Genomic DNA, 23474 nt, shown 5'->3' with positions numbered 1-23474 from the left:
GTACTATTGCTTTCGTTAAAAGGAAAGATAGGGAATATTCATTTGCAATTATAGTGCTACACAATACCATTCAGTTTTTAATATTACTTTGCATTTGCACACATACTGTGTGTAAAATTAAATTAAGTTGAATGCAGAGCAAAGGCATACACAAAAGATATTCTAACACTGTGGCGGAAAAGCCATGAATGAACTTTTGAAAGTCATGTTGCAGGAGAAGTGGAATGATAGAGCTTGTTTCTTTGGATGTGTGGATGCCATTAAGCTTTCCAAACAATGCTTTAGTGAACATCCACTGCAGCTGCACAGAGCAGAAATGTGCTGATTTGATGTCAATGCTGCCACCTAGAACTCAATGCTTTTGGAACTGTCCTCTCCTAACTACAAGGCAAGCACATTTTTAGTGGCTTAGAGGGTTCCTCTCTCCCTGTTCCACCAGTGGTGGTTAAAAGTGTCATGCACTTCTTTCAGATTAGTTGCGATACCGTTCTGAATGAAACATCTTATGGAAATCTTGAAGACCATGGGACCATGATATATCAACAAGTTGAAATCTTCTTCAGGTAACAGAGCATCAGGATCCAGATCTGATTTTCAATACCATTACAAAACAGAAATTCTTCCCTTCTGTATACTTACACTTGATCTTTCTTAGACGTTGGCATGTCATACACTGTAGAAGATATTCTAAAAGATTAAAAAGGCCCAAGTGACTTGCATCAGATTTGTAACATTATTAAACTTTCTTTGATCTAAAAGTGTAGACATAAATTTGGTTTGCTTGTAGGTCGAACAAAATAGTTAATTACTCTCAGCAAATTTCATTGTGCACACTTGTAAATCTTTGAGGTTGCCAATGTAAGTTCTTAGGGAAAATGACATTTCAGTGAATGTATCTCTTTGATCCGGTTATCAACAAAACCAATCTCTTTAAATCCAAATATGTTCTCTATTTATAATGGTGCTGTCATCTTGTAAAAATGCAGGGGTGGAAGAGGCGATTAAAATTTACAGAGATAAAAAGAGTATTTTTTACTTTAATAAGGTCTGCAGAATTATTGTGCCCTTATTTTAACTATGAAATTACTATATCAGATCACTGTCGACAGCCATAAACTGCAACAGTTATCTTCTGTCAAAGACTAAATAACCCATCTCTTAAGCATGGCTGCTATGTGTGAGAGCTTTGTAATATTTAGTTTTCACTAGAAGTAGAGGTGATAATTAATTTGTCTTATTTGATTCCCCAAATGTTGTGAATGATGGTTTGTGTTAGGTTGTGAGCTTACTGTCAGATCTTAGGTTCGTTCCTGATCTCTGCCATGTTAGTTTCTACTAATTGTTTGAGCTGGATTAAATTTTAGTAATATGTATGTGTATCAAATAGATTAGATTTAATCAAACATATAAATGTGTAAATTTCAAATGAATATAAAATAGCTAACACTAAAGTGGAAAGAGACTAGAAGCTCAGACCAACAGAGATAGGAGGAATGTTTAGTAGGTAGAAGACAACTCAGTGGAAATCGTAATGAAAGAGTGGTTTAATCTGTCTGTATCTTGAAAACAGGACCCACTTCTGAGTTTCAAGGGAAGTGCTCATGCAAGACTTAGAAGGAGGGAAGACCCTTGAATCTGACCCCACTGAAGGAGGATCTGAGTAACCTGGGAGTGAAATCTCATCCTTGTTAATGTCTGTAGGTTCTATTTCACTTCCAAAATTCAATTCTATTAACTTTGAGGAATTTAGGAGTATATGCAGTACGACTAGTAATTCAGCGGTTTGGTCTTAAGCATCTAGAGATGAGAGTTCGGATTCCACCAATGCTTCCCGTGACCTGGAATATAATCCTGTCCTAAGTGGTCCAAGTACTAGTGAACAGTGAAAGCCCTCTAGTGCAAAGAATAGAACTTGACTTCCACTAAACGAGTTTATCTTCATGTGTTCCAAGATTGAGATTCAGGATACCTGTCCTTAGTAGGCAGCAATGAATAGGTTTTGGACAGGGCATAGTTTGGTGGGTTTTTTTTTGGTGTGTGCCTGCGTGCGTGCGAGTCTGTGCGTGCGTGCGCGTCTGTGTGTGTGCGTGCAGGCGTCAGTGCGGATGTCTTTTTCATGGCTTTTTACACGGCGCGGAACGAGATAGAGAGAGAGACTGTGTGGCGCACCACTCCTCACACAGACATTTTCTTGCAGTATTTTCCCTTTATTTTACGAGGTCGAGTTGCGATCTCGACACTCAGTCCGGCATGGATGGAAAGCGTACTCGAGAGCGGACCTGACTGGTTTCAAACCCGGGAACCTCCGCTCCCAAGTCTGGCACCAATGTCATTCCACCACCAGTTGGCCCGGCAAAGTCTGATTTTAAGGCCTTCGTAACATCCAGACCATGTAGTTCTGGAAAACAGAGACTCTGTCACCTATTGTTGAAGAACACCCACTCAATAGCTTCACATGGTTATCACTGCTTGGCTTGTCTAGAGCACACATTTGCTGACAAACAAGCTATCCACTAGAACAGAACACTAAGAGTAGCAAAAGCCTTGGATTGATTTTGTATAGAAAATTTTAATGCCAAAAATCAATAAAATTTACAATTACATGTGCCCATGCCAACCAAAACAAACTATGTGGGCTAATCCTCATCCATTCTCCATTCATAGTAAGTTACTGGAGAAAAATTGCATATTCAAGTACTTTTTATTTTAAAAGCTATAAGGGTCCTCATATCTCATCCCTCATGACAATGAGATCTTAATTAGCTGTAGCTTTTAGCTGAAATAATGTTTTAGCTTCTATTTAGTGTTTCTTTCAATTATCCTTCTATCTCACCCTCTCATAATTGACCTTTCTGCTGAGGAAGATTAACTATTCCTGTTTACCTTGTCTAGCTTTCTCATAGTTTTTACACACCTCAGGTAAATCTCCTTTCTGCCTCCTCTGCTCCAAAGAAAACAATCAGCTTTAGTCTACTCATAATAATACATCCAGACCCAGCATATTCCTCATAAATTATCTCTGTCATTTGAGGGAGTGTCAATATTCTACACATTTAGCATTAGTGACTCTGAATTAAGTTCTACCTTCAAGGCTTCACAGAATATGAAATGGAATCCAATTTCAATAGGTTAGTCCAGGGAATATTAAATTCAGATTATTACTTGCAATAAACTTGCAAAAGCAGTGCAAGCTATCAAATTCAAACTAATAAAAACTGAAGATAGAATTAATGTCCTGTTGATATCCACTTGGAATGATTGATCTGGTAATAAAAGAAAAATTCAGTCAACCAAGAGCAGGTGAAGAAATGTTAGTGAAGAGAAGACAAAGGAATGTCAATCTATAAAAATAAAAGAGAAGAAGTACAACATAGCAAAGACGAGTGGGAAGCCGGAGGACTGGGAAACTTTTAAAGAGCAACAGAAGGTAACTAAAAAGGCAATATGTGGAGAAAAAATGAGGTATGTAGGTAAACTAGCCAAGGATATAAAGGAGGGTAGTAAAAGCTTCTTTAGGTATGTGAAAAGGAAAAAAAATAGTTGAGACCAAAATTGGGCCCTTGAAGACAGAAACGGGTGAATTTATTATGGGGAACAAGGAAATGGCAGACAAGTTGAACAGGTACTTTGGATCTGTCTTCACTAGGAAAGACTCAAACAATCTCCCAGATGTAATAGTGGCCAAAGGACCTAGGGTAATGGATGAACTGAAGGAAATTTATATTAGGCAGGAAATGGTGTTGGATAGACTGTTGGGTCTGAAGGCTGATAAGTCCCCAGGACCTGATGGTCTGCATCCCAGGGTACTTAAGTAGGTGGCCTTAGAAATCGTGGACGCATTGGTAATCATTTTCAAATGTTCTATAGATTCAGGATCAGTTCCTGTGGATTGGAGGGTGGCTAATGTTGTCCCTCTCTTCAAGAAGGGAGGAAGAGAGAAAACAGGGAATTATAGACCGGTTAGCCTGACATCGGTGGTGGGAAAGATGCTGGAGTCAATTATAAAAGATGAAATTACGACACATCTAGATAGCAGTAACAGGATCGGTTTGAGTCAGCATGGATTTACGAAGGGGAAATCGTACTTGACTAATCTGGAATTTTTTGAGGATGTAACTATGAAAATGGACAAGGGAGAGCCAGTGGATGTAGTGTACCTGGACTTTCAGAAAGCCTTTGACAAAGTCCCACATAGGAGATTAGTGGGCAAAATTAGAGCACATGGTATTGGGGACAGAGTACTGACATGGATTGAAAATCGGCTGGCTGACAGAAAACAAAGAGTAGCGATTAACGGGTCCCTTTCGGAATGGCAGGTGGTGACCAGTGGGGTACCGCAGGGTTCAGTGTTGGGACCGCAGCTGTTTACAATATATATTAATGATTTAGATGAGGGAATTAAAAGTAACATTAGCAAATTTGCCGATGACACAAAACTGGGTGGCAGTGTGAAATGTGAGGAGGATGTTATGAGAGTGCAGGGTGACTTGGACAGGCTGGGTGAGTGGGCAGATACATGGCAGATGCAGTTTAATGTGGATAAATGTGAGGTTATCCACTTTGGTGGTAAGAACAGGAAGGCAGATTATTATCTAAATGGAGTCAAGTTAGGAAAGGGGGAAGTACAACAAGATCTAGGTGTTCTTGTACATCAGTCACTGAAAGCAAGCTGTGAAGAAAGCTAATGGCATGCTGGCCTTCACAACAAGGGGAATTGAGTATAAGAGCAAAGACGTCCTTCTGCAGCTGTACAGGGCCCTGGTGAGACCACACCTGGAGTACTGTGTGCAGTTTTGGTCTCCAAATTTGAGGAAGGACATTCTTGCTATTGAGGGAGTGCAGCGTAGGTTCACAAGGTTAATTGCTGGGATGGCGGGACTGTCATATGTTGAAAGATTGGAGCGACTGGGCTTGTATACTCTGGAATTTAGAAGGCTGAGAGGGGATCTTATTGAAATGTATAAGATTATTAAGGGATTGGACACGCTGGAGGCAGGAAGCATGTTCCCGCTGATGGGTGAGTCCAGAACCAGAGGCCACAGTTTAAGAATAAGGGGTAGGCCATTTAGAACGGAGTTGAGGAAAAACTTTTTCACCCAGACAGTGGTGGATATATGGAATACTCTGCCCCAGAAGGCTGTGGAGGCCAAGTCTCTGGATGCTTTCAAGAAAGAGGTGGATAGAGCTCTTAAAGATAGCGGAATCAAAGGTTATGGGGATAAGCAGGAACTGGATACTGATTGTGGATGATCAGCCATGATCACAGTGAATGGCGGTGCTGGCTCGAAGGGCTGAATGGCCTACTCCTGCACCTATTGTCTATTGTCTATTGAAGAGAAGATGAAGAAGTGTCAATGAAGAGAAGACTGAATGACACAATGGAAATTGTGAATGAATGGGTTATGGTAGCATCTTACCTCAACAGTTATCTTGTGATTGCTATCTTAGTATCTTTGGTGTAGGTGGGGAGCAAAATAGCCATTCTTCCAAATGCTGCTTGCAATCCATTGGAGATTTGTTGATGGTTGAAGATGGGAGTAAGATCAGCTCTAAGACTCTAAACCACTTGCCGTCATAGAGTAGTACAGCACAGTACAGGCCCTTCGGCCCACAATGTTGTGCCGACCCTCAAACCCTGCCTCCCATATAAGCCCCCACCTTAAATTCCTCCATATACCTGTCTAGTAGTCTCTTAAACTTCACTAGTGTATCTGCCTCCACCACTGACTCAGGCAGTGTATTCCACGCACCAACCACTCTCTGAGTAAAAAACCTTCCTCTAATATCCCCCTTGAACATCCCACCCCTTACCTTAAAGCCATGTCCTCTTGTATTGAGCAGTGGTGCCCTGGGGAAGAGGCGCTGGCTATCCACTCTATCTATTCCTCTTATTATCTTGTACACCTCTATCATGTCTCCTCTCATCCTCCTTCTCTCCAAAGAGTAATGCCCTAGCTCCCTTAATCTCTGATCATAATGCATACTTTCTAAACCAGGCAGCATCCTGGTAAATCTCCTCTGTACCCTTTCCAATGCTTCCACATCCTTCCGATAGTGAGGTGACCAGAACTGGACACAGTACTCCAAGTGTGGCCTAACCAGAGTTTTATAGAGCTGCATCATTACATCGCGACTCTTAAACTCTATCCCTCGACTTATGTAAGCTAATACCCCATAAGCTTTCTTAACTACCCTATCCATCTGTGAGGCAACTTTCAGGGATCTGTGGACATGTACCCCGGGATCCCTCTGCTCCTCCACACTACCAAGTATCCTGCCATTTACTTTGTACTCTGCCTTGGAGTTTGTCCTTCCAAAGTGTACCACCTCACACTTCTCCGGGTTGAACGCCATCTGCCACTTCTCAGCCCACTTCTGCATCCTATCAATGTCTCTCTGCAATCTTTGACAATCCTCTACCCTACCTACAACACTACTAACCTTTGTGTCATCTGCAAACTTGCCAACCCACCCTTCTACCCCCACATCCAGGTCGTTAATAAAAATCACGAAAAGTAGAGGTCCCAGAACAGATCCTTGTGGGACACCACTAGTCACAACCCTCCGATCCCAATGTACTCCCTCCACCACCACCCTCTGCCTTCTGCAGGCAAGCCAATTCTAAATCCATTGCTCTCTTTATAGGAGGATCAGATGTTGAATAATTTCCAGTGATTGTAGAGGTAGATTAGTAAGAATATCTATTACCTTCATGAATATAGAAGTAGAGAGGAGTGGGAAGAAACTGAAGAGCATAGCTGGCAGCAGTAGTTCTTTTGGAACACACACAAAATGCTGGAGGAACTCAGTAGGTCAGGCAGCATCCATGGAAATGAACAAGCTGTCGATGTTTCAGACCAAGACCTTTCTTCAGGACTGGATAGGAAGGAGGGAGATGCCAGAATAAAAAGGTGGGAGGAGGGGAGGGAGAGTAGCTAGAGGATGGAAGGTGAATCCAGGTAGGTGGAAAGGTAAAAGGCTGGAGGTGAAGGAATCTGACAGGAGACGAGAGAGGATTGTAGGAGAAGGAGAAGGAGCAGGGGCACCGGGGGAGGTAGCAGACAAGTGAGAGGAGGGGAGGGGAAGGGAATTTTTTTTTACTGGAAGGAGAAATTGATATTCATGCAACCAGGTTGGAGGCTACACAGATAGAATATAAGGTGTTGCTCCTCATTTTGTCACAAAAGATCGCCATGCTCTGATATGTCGGAATGGGAACTGGAATTAAAATATTTTGCTTTCGGCGGATGGAACAGCGGTGCTCGATGAAGCGATTTCCCCCAATTTACAACTGGCCTCAGCAATGCCGAGGAGGCCGGATCGGGAGCCCCGGCCACAATCCCCTTGCTTTCCAGTCCTGCAGAAAGGTCTCGGCCCGAAACACTGACTGTTTGTTCATTTCCATGGATGCTGCCTGACCTGCTGAGTTCTTCCAGCATTTTGTGGATATTGCTCTGGATTTGCAGAATTTCCTGTATTAATAATTCTTTTGGTTAAGTATCCACAGAGATTAGGGAAAGAGTTGTAATGAGAGGAAGTAAAACAATCCAAAATGTTTGGATTAGTCCTGTATATTTAATATATCCATTAACCAAAACATACACAGATGCACAATCAGAATGCCCTTTAAGACATTATCCTGTTTTAAAATCTCTTTATGATCTTTGCAACATGTGCAGAATTCTCTGTTGCTATTTGTAAACAACAGCCTCCTTAGGATATCTTGATGATATTAAAAGCTATTCCACGAACTCAATTGCATTAACATTACATTTCCTGTCACAAATTGCTCAGAAATAACCCTTTGCTGTACAACACTAATAGAGCAATAGTTCTTACAGAAACAGCTGCATGATGCCACAGAGAACTGTTATCTATGTACCACAAAATGAATGTGCTTCTAATCTTATAAGAGATCAGTTTTCTGACTCTAGGACAAAATATACAGGTATTACTAAGTGCCTATATTTTGGCCAGGGATTTAAATGCTGAGCAGTGAAACTGAGAAGAATTTGGCTGAAAAACTTTTGTAAAAAAATTAAATATATCATTAGGAGAAAAGTGTGGAGGATAAAAGCACAAAGGAAGTAATGCCTGCGTTGCACTAGGGAAAAAATGGTTTTGATTTGAAAACTTCTCGGTATGAAATGAATTTGAAATAACTAGTTGGTGGACATTTTTCATGGTCCTGTTTAATGTAAGTGTCAATCCAAGTCATTCCTGTTGCTATAAAATACATGTAATTTAGAAGAATTCCATTATAATAGATACCTAACCTGATTTGGGCATATAATTCTGTTCCTAGATTAGGAAAATGCCATTAACATAAACTCTTAAAAATACGTATATGCTTATTTGATTGCCTTTTTATTCTTTTATTGGCATTGATAAAGAATATATTTTAACTATTTAGCAGCATTCAAAAGCAAAAATATAACTCATAGTGGCAAAACTGGAAAGCCACAAGTGCAAAGTTAGCAATTGACTTCAAACAGTGCCAGTTTTGTGTCCTGTTCATTTGAAGAATTGTGTGTAGCAGCTCTCTTTCAGTTCTTCCACTTCATTTCCAGTTCTGATGAAGGGTCTCCTCCTGTTTACTAATTTCCATAGATTTTGCCTGACCTGCTGAGTTCCTCTAGCATTTTGTGTGTTTTGATCTGGATTTCCAGCATCTGCAGAATCTCTTGTATTTATTATTGTTGACGTGAACAGGATTGTCATGGAAAGCTGGAGTTTTGGTTCAGAAGGTTTCAGTGAGAGAAGGTGGCAGCTTAGGTGAGTTTCTCTAAGTTTTCCATTCCTCCTTCATTACTGCACAGTTAGAGAGTGGGAATGCAACCCAAGGCAGTGATGTACTCCTCTTGCATGGTGTGGGAAGTCAGGGAGACCTCCAGTGTCCCTGATGACCACACCTGCATCAAGTGAATCAAACCGCAGCTCCTTAAACTTCATGTTAGGGAACTGGAGCTGGATGACTTATGGACCATTCAGAAGACAGAGGGGTTGATAGCAAGAGTTACAGGGAGATGTTTACTCCTAAGTTGCAGGGTATAGGTAACTGGATGACCATCAAGAGAGAGGAATGGAACAGGCAGTCGATGCAGGTTAGCTCCAAGGACATGTCCCTCTCTGGCAAGTATATCATTTTGGATGTTGTTGTAGGGACAGCCTAGCAGAGGAGGGCCACGGTAGTCAGGTTTCTGGCACTGAGTTTGGTTCTGTGGCTCCGAGGGGAAAGAGTGAGATGAAGTGAGCAGGAATGATAGTGGATTGACTGGCCTAGGAAAATCTCTGGACAAGAATGATACTCCCCGATGGTATGCTGCCTCCCAGGGCCAGAGTCATCTCTTGATCAAGTCCATAGCATTCTTATGGGGAGCAAACAGATGCTGTGGTCCACATCTTCACCAACGAAGCAGGCAGGAAAGGGTGAGGTTCTGAAAGGTGAATTCAGGCAGTTGGGCGCTAAGTTAAAAGACAGGACCTCCCAGATGGTGATCTCAGAATTGCTACTTGTGCCACATGCTAGTGTGGCCAGAAATAGGAATATCATGCAGCTTCACACATGGTTAAGAAGATGGTGCAGGAAGGAGGGTTTCAGATTTTTGGATCATTGAGCTCTTTTCCATAGAAGGTGGGACCTGTACAAGTGGGATGATTTGCACCTCAGCTGGAGTGGGACCAAGATCAAGGACCAATATCCTTCTGGTAAGATTTGCTAATGCTGTTCGGGGAGGTTTACACTAGAATTACCAGGGGTGGGAATCAGAATGGCAGGGTAACTTGTAGAATGGCTGTTGGGAAAGTAGCCCAATGACAAAGTAGCTTTTGTTAAGCTGATGTGGAAAGAAAAAAACCAAAAGGCAGAGCATGGTGAGACTAATACTGTCTATTTCAATGCAAGGAGTATTGTAGGAATAGCAGATGAGCTTGGAGCGTGGACCAGCACATGGAATTATGATGTTGTAGCCATCAATGAGACTTGGTTGCAGCAGGGACAGGACTGGCAGCTCAGTCTGGTGTTGCATTGTTTTATATGTGATAGAAGGGGAGGTGTTACAGAGGAGTTACTTGTCAGGGAGAATGTCACATAGTGCTCAGACAGGATATACTGGAGAGCTCACCTACTAAGGCAATATGAATGGAACTGAGGAATAAGAAAGCAATGACCATGTATATCAGAGATCTCCCAGTAATCAGAGGGATTTGGTAGAGCATATTTGTAGAGAGGTAACAGAAAGTTTCAAGAAAAATAAGTCTGTGATAGTAAATGATTTTAACTTTTCACGTGTTGACTGAGACTCCCAAATTGTAAAAGGACTTGATAGATTTTGTCAAATACGTTCAAGAAAGTTTCTTTAATCAATATATAGAGGTCCAAACTGGAGAGTGCAATACTAGATCTACTATTCAAGGAAAGAGACAGGGCAAGTAACAGAAGTTTGTGTAGGAGAACACTTTGCATCTAGTGATCAGAATTCCATTAGTTTCATAATAATTGTGGAGAAGGACAGTACTGGTCCTCAGGTTGAGATTTTAAATTGGAGAAGAGCTGACTTTGATGGCATCAGAAAAGATCTGGCAAGTGTGGATTGGGACAGGTTGTTTTCTGGCAGAGGGCTGCTTGGTAAATGAGAAGTCTTTAAAAGTAAAATGTTGAGAGGACAAAGTTTGTAAGGTCCTGTTTGAGCAAAATACAATGTTTACAGGTTTGGGACCGTGGCTTTCAAGGGATATTGAGGCCCTAGTTAAGAAGAAGTTAGGATCAAATGAAAGGTCCCTGGTATGGTATAAGAAATGCAAGAGAACACTTAAGTAAGAAATCAGGAGGGCAAAAAGAGGAGATGAGGTTGCTCTGGCAGAGAAGGTGAAGGAGAATCCTAAGGGCTTCAACAATTATAGTAAAGACAAAAAGATAGCAACAAACTGAATAGGTCCCCTTAAAGGTAACCTGGCCACCTATGCATGGAGTTGAATGAGATGGGAGAGATCTTAATTGAATTTTTTCTCATTTAATTGTCTTTCAATCATACACATGATTAAGAACTGAGGTGAATGGTAGAACAGAGCAATTTGGGAGTATAGATCCATAATTTGTTCAAAGTGGCATCACAGGTAGATAGGGTTGTAAAGAGAGCTTTTGACACATTGGTTTTCATAAATCAGAGCATTGAGAACATGGTTTGGTGAGGCCACATTTGGAGAATTGAACGCTATTTGGGTCAACAACCTACAGGAAAGATGTCAATAAGCTTGAAAGAATGCAGAGAAAATTTACAAGGATGTTGCTGGGACTTCAGAGCTGCAAGTTACAGGGAAAAATTGAATAGGTTAGGACTCTATTCCCTGGGGCATAGGAGAATGAGGGGAGACTTGATGGAAGCTTACAAAGTTATGGGTTGGATAATAGATGAAGAGTGAAGTGTGATAATGATCATTTACAGGTTATTTCTACAAATTGGACTGGATGCTTCTTGACATATATTCTACTTTCACATCTCACACAAAACAGATGATATTATTCCCTGTGCACATCTGAAACTTTTTGCCAAGGACGTTATCTCACATTGTCCTGAGAGCAACTCTCATGGGCACTCCTGGGACAATTGGGCTTGATTACATCTCTACTGGGCAGGGACTCCATTGAAATAAGACCTAAAAGTTACTCTCTATCTTTTGCCTCGCAGCCCTTCCTTTTCAATAACTACCCCTCCCCACAACTCCTCCCAAATCCCAATCAGATTCCTCCAAACATCTCAGCCCACCCTCATTGACCCTAACCTTCCCTCACTGATTTCCCTCCATTTCTACCTCTCATCATCTAGATCCAAGCAGGCGCCTGCAATCTAGTACCTTTGCCTCTCTCACTCGTACAGTGTGGCAACATTCCAAGGCGGGACTTTTCCTCCTACCATTGTGTCCTTCTCCATCTTTATTGTCCTCATGCCTGTCGGTCCCTTTGACCTCATGGACCAACAGACTTGTAATCAGAGACCTTTAAAAACTTAGTTGATGTAAATACTGTAATTACAACAAAAAAACTTTACTTAAAGCATCTAGAAATTAATTAAACTTTAAAACTAATTGAAAGGAATTGTAAAAAGACAAAGTTCAAAGAAAATGTATTATTAAAGTACATATATGTCACCATATACAATTCTGAGATTTATTTTCCTGTGGGCATACTCAGTAAATCTATAGACAACCACATGTTTACAATTGGTTGTCAAAATCAAGGACCCCATTCAAAAGAATGGGTCAGATGACATTTGCCATTCAAGCCACACACACAAAGTGCTGGAGGAACTCGGCAATCCAGGCAGCATCTATGGACAAAAGTTCAGTCGATGTTTCGGGCCGATATAATTCATCAAGAGGATTTGGGCCCGAAAGGTCGTCTGTACTTTCTTCCATAGATGCTGCTTGGACTGCTGAGTTCCTCCAGCATTTTGAGTGTGTGTTGCTTGGATTTCCAGCATCTGCAGAGTTCAATCCTGACTTTAAGCTGTGGGGTGAGAAGTGAAATACATCTGGTCCCTCCACTCAGGGCTTGTGTGCTGTACTTCTGGGTGCCATACAGAGTCTGGCCATTGCACGGGAGGTCAGATGCACTAACTCGTTCCTGACTTCCATGCAGGAAGCAGAACAAACTGACCTTGTTACTGAAGCCACCTAGAACTGCTGGGAAAAAGTTAGCAATAGGATTTATCAACCCAATGCACAAATGAGAAATTTGATCCAGGTTGCTAATGTTAAATGTGCTATTTATTTAGCTTGTTGTAATCTGCCTCTGTGATTCAGTTCAATGGAAGTTAATAGAATAAATTCTGAACATATATTGTAATTTTAGATTTAGATTATGAGGACACACAGTGCTCTTTTATTATCATTTAGTAATGCATGCATTAAGAAATGATACAATGTTTTTCCAGAATGATATCACAGAGACACATGACAAACCAAGGCTGAAAAACTGACAAAAACCACATAATTATAACATATAGTTACAACAGTGCAAAGCAATACCGTAATTTGATAAGAACAGACCATGGGCACGGTAAAGTCACAGAGTCTCTCGATAGTCCCATCATTTCACACAGACGGTGAACCCCTCCAGCGCCGCAAACTTGCTGACCACAGTCCGACTCCGAGTCCGTCCGAAAACTCCGAGCCTCCGACCAGCTCCCTGACACCGGTGCACCGAGCACCATCTCTGCTGAGCGTTTTGACCCCGGCCCCAGCAACAGGCAATAGGCAAAGCCGAGGATTTGGGGCCTTCCCTGCAGAGATTCTCGATCACGCGGTAGCAGCAGCAGTGAAGCGGGCATTTCAGAAGTTACTCCAGATGTTCCTCCATGCTTCTTCACATCTGTCTCTATCAAATCAGAATTGTGCATGGCATCCTACTTCACAGATATGATATCAATTCAGAACGGCTGCGCGCGCTGCGTCGCGCTGCCATCTTCTTCTCCCTCCATAATTTGCTGACCTTTCCATAAAAGGTGTTGAGATCTACTGACTGATTGCAAATTTCACGAGGTTTAGATTTGAGTTCGGTGTCTACAGTGAAATGCTCAGAATATGTACCATCTTGTTGAGATGCAGTAAGAACCAGGAGCTGAGTTCCCAGAAGAGGCATAAAGTTTCTTTCAAGTGGATTGTTTATTTTTAATTCAGAACATGAGAAAGTCTATCATTGCTTGACACTTTGCACTGTGACACAACTTTGTCAAATGGTTCCCGCATGTAGTTGTCACAGACGAATTGAATTGCCTTCACCACTGATTAGTGTGCTTAAACGAATTACCAGAACAAAATGTTTCATTAATCATCATTAACTACAGTACATACACTGAGAGCAGAAAGGCATTTTTATTTAAAATGGAATGGTCTATTTTTTGTCCATTTTTTCCTCTAACTGTGACAGAACATTTTACTCAACAGTTCAAACTCTTGAACTCTTTGGTCTAGTTTCCAAAGTTGAGAAAATATTAACCTAATGAAATTAATGCTGATTTTTAAACAAAAACCTAAAAAATAGATAATTTACTTCACACAATTTCAGTTAATGATATTCTTTATAAGAGGATCAGTCAGATAATCTGCCTGTGATTTTTTTTTATTCTTCCTGAAGTTCAATAAAGTTACCTAGAGAAGGAATGTAACGCAACAGATCAAGCAGCATTTGTGAGGAGAAAGGAATTGCCAATGTTTTGGGATGAGATCCTGCATCAGGTCTGAGAGCGAAGGTAGTCAATATAAAGAGGAGAGGAGCAGAGACAGGACCAGTAGATGATAGGTGGTCTGAGAAAGGGTGAGGGGTGATGTGTAGAGGGTGCCGGGTGCGGGAAGGGAGCAACGGAGATGAGACAGGTGTGTATTAGGTGGAGGTGGACAAGGGGATAATGGGCAAAGCAAGGCAAGGGTGAAAGAGGCTGGAGGATGACAAGCGGGGACACAAAGGGTACAGATGCTGAAATCTAATAAGTAAGGAAGGTGATGATGGGAACCATTGTTGAAGAGATGAAAGACAGATGGAAACAGTCTGGGGGACAGATTTGGTGGTTAAAGTATGTGGTTAATATGTAAATGATCCCAGAAGGGGAAGGGTTGAAAATGAGAGAGGGGCTGGATCTGCAAAAGGGAACAGTACTGGGAGGTGGATTGGAAGAAGAGGGAGAAAGGAACACGGGATAAGATAGCTGGTTTATAGTAAATGGCAATGGATAGTTTGCATCTGAGATGGAAACAGAGATCCAGAAAAGGCAGAGATGGTCCAATGGAATTTGAGAGTGGGGTAGAAGTTGGTAGCCAAGATAGATTAAAGTTAATGGGTTCTGCAGAGGTGCAAGAATAAATCGTCAATGTAACAGGGAAGAAGTTGGGGAGTGGTATCAGAAAGGTTTGGAACAAGGACTGTGCCAGATAACCAATAAAAAGATAGGCCTTGCTGGGACCTGTGCAAGTGCTCATGGCTAGACCTCTAATTTGTCAGAAATGAGAGGAATCAAAAGGGAAGTTGTTTAAGGTGTGAACAAATTCTGCCAGGCAAATAGGAATGTTGGTAGATGGGAAGATTAATCTTTGCAGAAAGAAGCAGGGGCTTTATGACAATCCTGATGGGGGAGACAAACCATGGAGTTCAGTTGTTAATGACAGTGAGTACTATTTCAGTTGTATTCATCTATCCTATCCACACCAATCTGTTCTGTCTGCTTCATTTACCTTTCCCACTGCATTTAACTCCGGATAATATCCCTTTCCGGTTTTCTTGCTATCCATTCTTTTCTACCAACTGCTGCTCCCACACTTCTGCCAATTGAAGTGATTTCAGCTGCTGTTGACTAAGTGCACAAATCCTACTCTGAATGAAAGTCCCAACTAACATAGGCCACAACCTGGGATGATTCTGTTAGTAGTAGGAATGGGGACGGACACTAGTGTTTGCAAGGAAGTACTGGTTTGCAGACTCGAGTGTCAGAGTGATGGTCAGCCAGTTGGCATGATGGTTTGGAGCTGGTTAAGAAGACGTGGACAGCTGGCCTGCTCTCCCTACTTCGTGCATTCCAGATAGTAATTGGAAAGATGGAATCAGACCTGGTGGAAGATGGGTGGTGCTGGTTAGTGGTGAGTCTTCTTTCCCTCTTAGTCTTTTACTTTTTCTCTTACAACTTAGCATGTATGCAGGAAAACCAAGAGCAGATTTGTAAGATTAAACTGGGGTATGGGTTCAAATTTCAAAGTAAATTTACAATCAGAGCCTGATGGTTGAGGTGTAGTGACTGTTCCTGAACGTGGTGCTGTGAGCCCTGAGGCTCCGGTACCTCTTTACTGATGGCAGCAATGAGACGAGAGCATGGCCTGGATGGTGGGAATCCTTGTAATAGATGCTGCTTTCTTGCAACAGTGCTCCATGTAGACGTGCTTGATGGTGGGGAGGGCTTTATCTGTAGTGGACCGGGCTCTATTCATGACCTTTTGTAGACTTTTCTGCTCAAGAATATTTGCGTTTTCATACCAGGCTGTGCTGCAACCAATCAGTATACTCTCCACTACAGATCTATAGAAGTTTATCAAAGTTTTAATCAAAGCTGAATTTTCGTAAATGTTTTAAGGAAGTAGGAGCACTGCTGTGCTTTCCTTGTAATGGCACTTTCATGCTGGACACAGGACAGATCCTCTTAAGTGATAATGCCAAGGAAATTAAAGTTTCTGACCCTCTCCACCTCTGATTCCCTGATGAGGACTGACTCACGGACCTCCGGTTTCTCCTCCTGTAATCAGTTCTTTGGTTTTGCTGACACTGAGTGAGAGGTTGGTATTGTGGCACCATTCAGCTAGATTTTCAATCTCCATTTGTCACCATTTTTGATTCAGCCTATGACAGTGGTGTCATCAGCCAACTTAAGAATGGCATTGGAGCTGTGCTTAACCTCACGGTCATAAGTATAAAACGAGTAGAGCAGGGGGCTAAGCACGCAGCCTTGTGGTGCACCTGTGCTGATGGAGATTGTGGAGGAGATATTTCTACCAATCTGAACTGACTGGAGTCTGCAAATAAGGAACTGGAGGATCCAGTTGCAGAAGGAGGTACAGAGACCCAGGTCTCGAAGCATATTGATTAGTTCTGAGGGCTGATAGTATCAAATGCTGAGCTGAAGTTAATGAAGTGTATCCTGATGTATGTCTCTTCAGTGCCCAGATATTCCAGTGAAGAGCCAATGAAATGGCATCTGTTGTTGACCTGTTGTGATGGTGGGCAGCAAATTGGAGCAGATCCAAGTTGTTCCTCGAGCAGGAGTTGATGCTTTTTCACTAACTTCTCAAAGCATTTCATCACAGTGGATGTAAGCGCATTGAGGCAGGTTACCATGTTCTTCTTGGGCACCAGTATAACTGAAGCCTGCTTGAAACAGGTGGCTACCTCAGACTGCCGAAGCAAGAGGTTAAAGATCTCAGTGAACACTCCAGCCAGTAAATCAGCACAGGTCTTTGGTACTCAGCCGGCTACCCTGTCTGGGCCACCTGCTTTCTGTGTGTTCACCTTCCTGAAGGATGTTCTCACATTTGCTTCCGAGATTGAAATCACAGGGTCGTCAGAGTCTGTGGGAGTTCATGAAGCTGCCACCATATTTTAATGGTTAAAGCCAGCATAAAGGGCATTGAGCTCATCTGGGATCAAAACTTTGTTGTCACTTAGGTCACTTGGTTTCACTTTGTAGGAGGTGTTAGCATTCAAGCCCTGCCACAGCAATCGAGCATCCTTCTGTGATTCCAGTTTGGTGTGGAATTGCCACTTTGCATGTGAGATGACTTTCCAGAGGTCATACCTGGGCGTCTTGCATTTTCCTTGGTCACTAGACCTGAATCTGGCCCTCAGCATATTGTCGAACTCATGGTTCATGGTTCTGGTTGGAAAAAGACTCTAAATGATTTTATGGGGAAACGCTTGTCCACGACTGACTTTATAAAGTCATTACCTCTGAGTCCCTGAACATGGCCCAGTCCACTGGCTCAAGGCCATTTTGTAGCTGTTCCTCCACCTCCTGTGACAACCTCTTTATTGTCCTTACTTCTGGCACCTTGCTGTTTAGCCTCTGCATCTGCAGGCAGGAGGACAACCAGATGATCAGATTTACCGAAATATGGTCCAGGGATGGAATGGTAGGCATTCCAAATGGCAGCATGGCAGCGGTCGAGTGTATCCGCTGGTGCTAAAGGTGATAAATTGATGATAATTAGGCAGAGATTTGTTGAATGAAGTCCCTGGCAGTGATTTGAAAAGCTGTTTCTTGTTTGCTCATCACAGAATTCAATGCATCAAGTAGCGGTAAGTAAACTACAGTCAAGATCACGGAGGAGAACTCTCTCGGTAAGTAGAAGGATGGCACTTAATCATTAGATGTTCCATGTTGGGAGAACAAGAATGTGACAAAATCACTATACCCGAGCAGCACGAAGAGCTTATCATGAAAAATAACCCCCCAACTTTTGTCCTATTTGAATTTGCAGTCTGGTCCATCCTGTAGATCGTGAGGCCCCTGAGTCTGATCACAGTATCTGGCATGGCCAAAGTGAGCCATGTCTCCATGTAACAGAGAACACAGCAATCCCTCATGTCCCTCCGTTACAGCAATATTTGTCCTTGGGTCCTTTATCTTGTTCTCCAGTGTTTGTATGTTTGCTGACAAGATACTGGATAGAGGAAGTTTTACACCCTGCCATTTTAGTCTGGCTTGAGTGCTCCCCTCTTCCCTCTCCTCCCTCTCTTCCAGCCATGGCAATGTACCTTGGTCCGCTTAAAGGTGCCATACCTGTATTCCTGAGAGTCAAGTCCGCCAAGTCGCTCAGGATATCATAAATACTTGAAGATTCAGATTGTTTTATGTCATTTCCAGTATACCTGTGTAAAGGAGAATGAACTCCAGATCTCCAGATCTGATGCATCACAAAACAAAAACACAATAAGATAAAGAACACAATAATAATAAAAAACACAATAAAAATAAATACATAAGAAGCTCATATACAAAATGATGCCAGACACTGTACATAAGGTGGCTGACAGGAAATGATAAAGAATTGGTGGTGGGGTTTTTGGAGGGGTAGGTTAATGGGAGGAGTTGTTGATCAGCCTTACTGCTTGGAGAAAGTAACTGTTTTTGAGTCTGGTGGTCCTGGTGTAGATGCTACGTAGCCTCCTCCCTAATGGGAGTGGGGTAAACAGTCCATGAGCTGGGGGCTGGAATCCTTCATGATGTTACTGGCAATGTTCTGTATATATGTTGTTGATGGCGTGTAGGTGGTGCCAGTGGTGTGTTGGCTAGATTTAAAGTTGCTAGTTCGTGCTATCATGGGGGATTTACAGTTTTCAACGGAAGGGCATGGGGTAGAATGAGGTGCAGGACAAAGGACAACACAGAGATGGGTTCAGTCAGATCAGATAACATGGCATTTTAAAGAACTGGGGTGAGAAAGGAACTTAAGCTTGATAATAGGAAACCATGAGCAAAGAAGGTAAGTTCATTCGAAAAGCTTGCAAACTACCTAGATAAGGTAATTACATTGGGCAGTGGAGGAGGGAGGAGGTAGAAGATGTGTTGGAATGGAAGTGACATTGAGAATCAAAATGGCACGCAACAGGAAGCTACAGATTACATGACTGAGCACATGTGCTCTGCAAGGTGATCCCCTGATCTGGTGTAGTGGAGGCCACATGGTAAATACTGACTGTAGTTGACGAGATTGGAAGACGATTGGTTTACCCGGAATAATTGTTTGGGTCCTGGGATAGGTGAGAAGGGAAGAGGTAAATTGATGGATGTTCCATCTTCTCTGGTTGCAGGGAAGATGCCATCATAAACTGTCTGTTAATTTTTACATTACATATTTGAGGCAGTATAGATCAATCAGGTATTAAATCCATCATGATTTAAAAAGATATTTTAGAGATATGGGCAATAAATGTGTTGTTTTTAAACCCTAAAGCTAGCCAAGTTAATAAATACATATTTCCATCCCTCTAAACTCCCGGTATCCTTGTAATCTCACTACTACATCTGTGCTAATTATGAGTTGGAAGTAGTGCAGAAATACAGGACCTGAAGATGACAGGAGCTTGCATGAAGCAGCGTGATACTAAATTAAAGTTGTGATTTATTCTGGAAGTTAATAATTTTATTCATTACACTATGATCGTTTATTGCTAACGGCAAATGAGTTGCAATTGGAAGAGGACTCGTCTGTGCTGGTGCCTGCCTCTGTGCTCTGGTTCCATGGTGCTTGGCTAATTTAAATTAGGTTTCTAATCACAGTCATTTGTTTTGATGTTGACAGCTCGCTAATTAAGAGCCTACCGATGGTTTTAATGATGCCTTCCCCAGTGAAAGCAACATCAGAAATGCTTCTGCTTCTGAATATGAATAACTAACCTTTACAAAAATGATGTAAATGTGGGATAAACAAGTATTTGAAAAGCATTTTCTGGTGAACATTTTCACTTTTAATGCAGTGTTTCATAATGCAGTATGTTGTTGGAACCTTAAAGTTCTGCTATATGTTGTGATTTTGCAATCATTAATTAAATTTCTGTTTATGCTCCCAGTGGGCACCAGCTGGGAAATTATTCCTCATATATTTTCACCAGCTGAAACATGCCTGTTTTTTAATATCTTGCTTTGTATAGATTCATTATATGTTTGGATGAAATGAGGAGTGCTTTACAGACTGTTGCAATTACAGTCAGTATTAATTGAGTAGTTAGAGAGCTGCTGAATTTAAAGCTAATTGCATGGTCACTTTGATATTTTGCAGTAATTTACATACTATAAATACAAAAAATAATTCATGGCATTGGATTTGGGTCAAGGATTATGATACTTCATAAGGAAATACATTTCTGTCTTCTACCTGAGAATTCAAAGCACTGTCCTCGTTAGTTTGGCCAGAACAGCATTAAAATTGATTGTCCTGAGTAATTTTGAAAGCAGACGCAATTTTGTGAAATATATGGGCACATTTGCTCTGCTGCCAATTCCTGTACAAATGAACAATGTATCCTTTGTTCCTGTGCTGCACGAAGTTGCTGTTTATGAAATTGTCTTTGTATGGAAGGATTCATAGTGTAAAAATACATATCAGGCATAATGTGACTTCCTATCAGTTTAGAAATCAATGTGTAATGTTTCAAGCCATCTGCTGTATTGGGGCATGAATTTGTGAAATTGTTTGCCATAATGACACATCAATCAATAGCAATGTTTGTGGTAAACCATGTATATATGTTGTAACTCGGTTGCCTGTCTGGACACACTCCTCTGCTGTCTGCCCCTGTGGCTCCTCTCACAGAGTCCTGTATAAAGGTGTTCGCCTTGCCCCTCCCCCTCAGTCCGGGGGCAGACACTCACCATGGAGGTCGTATTGTACAGCGAATAAAAGCCTTTCAGTATTTTACCAAACCTCAGTCTTTTGGAGTAATTGAAGGTGCTTCAATTTTATTCGCTGTACATTTTAAAACATGGAACAGGCCCTGAGACCAGACAAATTAGACCTCGGTCCGCAAATGCCTGACGCTGGAAAGACTTTCGAACTCTGGCTGGCCTGCTTCGAAGCGTATCTAGAGGAGATTAAAGCCACCGACCCCCTAGCGAAGCGCAGAGTTCTACTCTCCAGGGTCAGTCCACGGGTTTATTCGCTGATCAGAGACCAGCTAAACTACGACGGCGCGATGAACGCACTCAAAAGACAATACCTGCGGCCGATAACCAGCGTCTATGTTCGGCACCGCTTAGCGACACGGCAACAACGGTCCGGGGAATCGAGTGCTGAGTTTGTCCGGGCCCTACAGACACTCGTGAGGGCCTGCAATTGCCAGGAGCTGACGGCGGCTCAGCATGCAGAACTCCTAGTGAGAGACGCCTTCGTTACGGGGACCAGGTCAGTGTACATGCGCCAGCGGCTGCTGGAAAAAGCCGATCTTACCCTAAGTTCGGCGATCGAGCTGGCTGATACGTTGGAGGCCGCTCTGCATAACTCCGAGGCTCTCCAGGCACGCGATCCCCCGATGGCCTCGTGGGTGCCGCAGACCCCGCAACCCACCGGCGAATCGACCTCGGCTGCAGCCAGTCGTGAGTCCGCGAAGTGCTACTTCTGCGGACTGGAGAAGCACCCCCGGAAACGCTGCGCGGCCCAACAAGCTACCTGTTCCAGCTGCGGAAAGAAGGGCCACTTCGCCAAGGTCTGTAAGTCAAAACCGCGAGTGGGACCGAACAGCGCCGCGTGCGAGACGTGGGGGTCACCATCTTCCCTGCACGCCGCCACCACGTGCGAGACATGGGGGCCGCCATCTTCCCTGCACGCCGCCACCACATGCGAGACGTGGGGGCGGCCATCTTGGTCGGCGCCACCTCCCACCGCCTATGACCAACGGGTGCTCACGGGCCACCCCACCGCGCTGGACCAAGACAGCAACCCCACCCTGGCTTCCGTGACCCTCGACCAAAGCGCTCCCCACCAGCTCGCAAGGTCAATGATGGACATCCTGGTGGAGGGGCACAGGACAAGCTGCCTGTTTGACTCAGGCAGCACAGAGAGTTTTATCCACCCGGCCACGGTGCAGCATTGTGGACTCATGATACGGCCGGTAAGTCAGAGGGTCACCATGGCCTCCGGGTCGCATACAACAGACATCCGGGGGAGTTGTACAGCGACGCTAGTGGTGCAGGGCACAGAATATCGGGACTTTCAGTTACTGGTCTTGCCTCAACTGTGTGCCCCTGTGCTGTTGGGGTTGGACTTCCAGAGCCACCTGAAAAGCGTGACAATGAAGTATGATGGGCCCCTCCGGCCAGTTACTGTCATAAATCCCCTGTTTTGTAGAGATATGTCACGTACCCCGCTACTGACCACACACACACAGACCCGCGCATCCCACCCAACATCATGCCAACTGCCACACTACCGACACCACTTGCAGCCTCTCCACCCTCAGGATCTCTCCCCCACCGCTGTTTGCCAACCTGACCCCCGACTGTAAACCCGTGGCAACTAAAAGCAGGAGGTACAGCGCGGGGGACAGAGCCTTCATTAAGTCGGAGGTGCAGCGGCTGCTCAGGGAGGGGGTCATTGAGGCAAGCACAAGTCCTTGGAGGGCGCAGGTGGTTGTTGTTCGGAACGGGGAGAAGAATAGGATGGTCGTGGACTATAGCCAGACCATCAATAGGTTCACGCAGCTCGATGCGTACCCTCTACCCCGCATCGCGGATATGGTCAATCAGATAGCACAGTACAAGGTGTACTCGACCATAGACCTAAAATCCGCTTACCATCAGCTCCCCATCCGCCGGGAGGACCGCCCTTACACTGCCTTCAAGGCGGACGGCAGGCTTTATCAATTCCTGCGCGTCCCTTTTGGCGTCACGAATGGTGTATCTGTCTTCCAGAGGGCAATGGACCAGATGGTGGACCAGTGCCAACTGAAGGCCACGTTCCCATATCTGGATAACATCACCATCTGCGGTCACGACCAGCAGGATCACGACAACAACCTCCAAAAATTTCTCCAAGTGGCCAAATCTTTCAACCTCACCTATAACAAGGACAAGTGTGTATTTGGGACCACCCGACTTGCTATCCTTGGGTGTGCCGTGGAGAATGGAGTCATTGGCCCTGACCCCGACCGTATGCGCCCCCTGTTGGAACTCCCTCTTCCCAATACCCTCAGAGCCCTCAAAAGGTGCCTGGGCTTCTTTTCATATTACGCCCAATGGGTCTCTAACTATGCAGACAAGGCCCGTCCCCTGGTCAAGTCCACCACATTCCCCCTCTCTGCCGAGGCCCACACGGCCTTCAACCGTATAAAAGGGGACATTGCCAGAGCAGCAATGCATGCAGTGGATGAGGCCATTCCCTTCCAAGTAGAGAGTGACGCCTCCGACTTTGCGCTGGCTGCTACCCTCAACCAGGCAGGAAGACCA

General features: G+C 43.5%; 1 protein-coding gene across 3 annotated transcripts in view; it reads left to right on the top strand.

Annotated features, from left to right (window-relative positions):
• dennd2b (DENN domain containing 2B) overlaps nucleotides 1-23474 on the top strand; it is a 527103-nt gene that overhangs the window by 52955 nt on the left and 450674 nt on the right. The window contains exon 2 of one of the 3 annotated variants that reach the window (XM_072272573.1): nucleotides 17810-17872. The exons of the other annotated variants lie outside the window; for them this stretch is intronic. The gene's annotated coding sequence lies outside the window, so the exon portion shown is untranslated. The remainder of the gene's footprint in view (nucleotides 1-17809; nucleotides 17873-23474) is intronic. 3 annotated transcript variants of the gene reach the window in all.

This window comes from Mobula birostris, chromosome 11, assembly GCF_030028105.1.
Source record: "Mobula birostris isolate sMobBir1 chromosome 11, sMobBir1.hap1, whole genome shotgun sequence".
NCBI classification, from domain to species: Eukaryota; Metazoa; Chordata; class Chondrichthyes; order Myliobatiformes; family Myliobatidae; genus Mobula; species Mobula birostris.
This window is presented reverse-complemented; position numbering and strand designations above follow the sequence as displayed.